Raw genomic sequence first — 3,382 nt, forward strand, 5'->3', positions numbered from 1 at the left:
GCTAAATCTTTGTGATACGCATGAAAAACTGATAAATGATCAGCACATTAATCTAATATAAAACAATTACTGGGATAATAAACACTGTATCAAATACAGTGATAATAATATTAAACTATATCAAAAAGGGAGGGGGAGCAGCAGTTTATTATCAAATGGGCAGTCTGCAGCTTACAGCGATACTGAAGTCCGATAATTATACAGACTCTAAATCTCTGATAAAGCTTTCTGTGCTTTGATCATCTGTCTGGGTTCTCAGAAAGGGGGAGGGGGGGGACAGGCACACAGCTGCTGGCAGCAGCCATGAGATGTCATGTGCGTCTCGTATCAGTAATCAATTTAATACATTTTGATTCACTATGATTTTGGTGTGATGTCTATTTAACACACTTTATGCGATTTTAATTAATTATCTGCTGGTCAAACAAATATTATTGGGACTATAGGTTTATGAAAATGTCAATAAAAGAGAATAAATATTATTGGGACTATAAATAAAATAATACACTTTTGATATCATTATCAATTTGTTGGAAGAGTATCAGTAATCAATTTAATACATTTTGCTGACACTTTGATAACAATTTATTATCAAATGGGCAGTCTGCAGCTTACAGCGATACTGAAGTCCGATAATTATACAGACTCTAAATCTCTGATAAAGCTTTCTGTGTTTTGATCATCTGTCTGGGTTCTCAGAAAGGGGGAGGGGGGTCAGGCACACCAGGCACACAGCTGCTGACAGCAGCCATGAGATGTCGTGTGAGTCTCGTATCAGTAATCAATTTAATACATTTTGATTCACTATGATTTTGGTGTGATGTCTATTTAACACACTTTATGCGATTTTAATTAATTATCTGCTGGTCAAATAAATATTATTGGGACTATAGGTTTATGAAAATGTCAATAAAAGAGAATAAATATTACTGGGACTATAAATAAAATAATACACTTATGATATTATCAATTTGTTGGAAGCGTATCAGTAATCAATTTAATACATTTTGATTCACTGCGGTGTCCGTGCGCTGTCTATTTAACACGCTTTATGCGATTTTAATTAATTATCTGCTGGTCAAATAAATATTATTGGGACTATAGGTTTATGAAAATGTCAATAAAAGAGAATAAATATTATTGGGACTATAAATAAAATAATACACTTTTGATATCATTATCAATTTGTTGGAATCGTATCAGTAATCAATTTAATACATTTTATACTCACTACGGTATCCGTATTATGCCTATTTAACACTGCTTGTGTGGAATGTTTGTATCTCCAACACAGAAAGCCTGGCTGTCTGGTTAGTGATCAGTACAGATACATTTTAACAGCTGCTAGCTAGTGGAATGTTTGTATCTCCATCACAGAAACTCTTTTGCTGTCACTTTGATAACAATTTCGATAATCTAGCAATTGTTGTATCAGACTCATTCAACTCATAGCAGTTGCATTTAATATAAAAAATCTAATAGAATATAAAACAAACCAACACTATGATAATAATCACAACATCAAATTATTTCTGTGTGGCTTAAGGAGTGCTTGTGTGGAATGTTTGTATCTCCAACACAGAAAGTCTGGCTGTCTAGTTAGTGGTCAGTACAGATACATTTTAACAGATGCTAGCAAGTGGAATGTTTGTATCTCCATCACAGAAACTCTTAGCATCTGTTAGCAATTATAGTACTAGAATCATTCAAGCTCACAGCAGAATAATACTGTAGAAACACAGCCTCACTCTCCCTATCAGCGGATTATCAAATAAGACTACTCTTAATATAGCATATAATCAACTAATATAAAACAATTACTGGGATAATATTCACTGTATTAACAAATTAAACTATATCAAAAAGGGAGAGCCAGACAAGGAGGACAGCTGGCTGACAGGGAGGGGTTACACACTTTGATACACTTTGATAGGGGCGTGTCCACCTGTCAAATTGAGTTTGACGAAACCACCCGACGCTCTACTACTCACATGCTGCGGAAAAAAAGCGCGGAAACGCGGCGTTGTTTATTCTGCAGCATGTCAATTCTTTGTGCGGATTCCGCAGCGGTTTACACCTGCTCCTCAATAGGAATCCGCAGATGTAAAACCGCAGGTGGAATCCGCACAAAAACTGCGAAAAAAACGCGGTAAATCCACAGTGCGGATTTTCTGCGGATTTACCAAAATCAGTGAGGAAAAATACGCACACCTTTCCGCAACGTGTGCACGTGGCCTTAGAGCTACTGAACTCACGGATGTCGTTATGACACCAGCTATAAAGACAGGATGAGGGTGTATCCGTTTTCCCTTCATCCTGACCACGTCTAATATTCTTAGTAAGTCTCATAACAAAAGCTTAAAATGCGCATAGGGAGCAGAGTTCAGGCCGTTATATAGTGTACAGGTGGGAGAACTATATGTCCCAGCATGCACAGCCTGTGACTACAGAAGACATTACAGGGAGGTGGGCTAGGGAGTGAATTACACGTCTAAGCTGTTATTATGGGACATTAAAGTAAGGTGGTATCGGGGAGAGAACTACAAGTCCCTGCGGGTTCGGGCTCTTATTGATGGATTTCAAGTGATTACAAGGAGGGAGTAGAGGCGAAGAAACTAAGGCTCTGTGCACACGTTGCGGATTTGTGTGCGGCTTCTTCAGCGCAGATTCCTGCGGTTTTTGTGTGGATTTCGCCTGCGGTTTTACACCTGTGGATTCCTATTATGGAGCAGGCGTGAACCGCTGCGGAATCCGCACAAAGAATTGACATGCTGCGGAAAATAAACAACGCAGCGTTTCCGCACGGTATTTTCCGCACCATGGGCACAGCGGATTAGGTTTTCCCTGAATTTGCATGGTACTGTGAACCGCATGGAAAACTACTGCGATTCCGCAGGGCCAAATCCGCAACGTGTGCACATGCCCTAAAAGTCCCAGCATGTCCAGGCAAGTTATTATATGTTAATGGAAGTGGATATCCAAGAACTAAAAGTCCCAGCATATTCAGATAAGTTTTTATGAGTTAGCAAAGGACCATTAATGGAAGTAGCTATACAAGAACTAAAAGTCCCAGCATGTCCAGGTAAGTTATTAGGGGCTAACAAAGGACCATTATTGGAAGTGGATACACAAGAACTAAAAGTCCCAGCATGTCCAGGCAAGTTATATGTTAGCAAAGAACCATTATTGGAAGTGGCTATACAAGAACTAAAGGTCTCAGCATGTCTGACCAGTTATTACAGGCTATCAGAAGACATTATAGAAAGGGGAACATATGAGAACTAGAAGTAACACAGACAGGACTGACACGGAACAGCTGATATTACAGCTGCTATAAGGGAGAACTACAAGTCCCAATGAACCTAGCACTTTCATTCACAGC

The sequence above is a fragment of the Ranitomeya variabilis genome, chromosome 4, assembly GCF_051348905.1.
Source record: "Ranitomeya variabilis isolate aRanVar5 chromosome 4, aRanVar5.hap1, whole genome shotgun sequence".
Lineage (NCBI taxonomy): Eukaryota > Metazoa > Chordata > Amphibia > Anura > Dendrobatidae > Ranitomeya > Ranitomeya variabilis.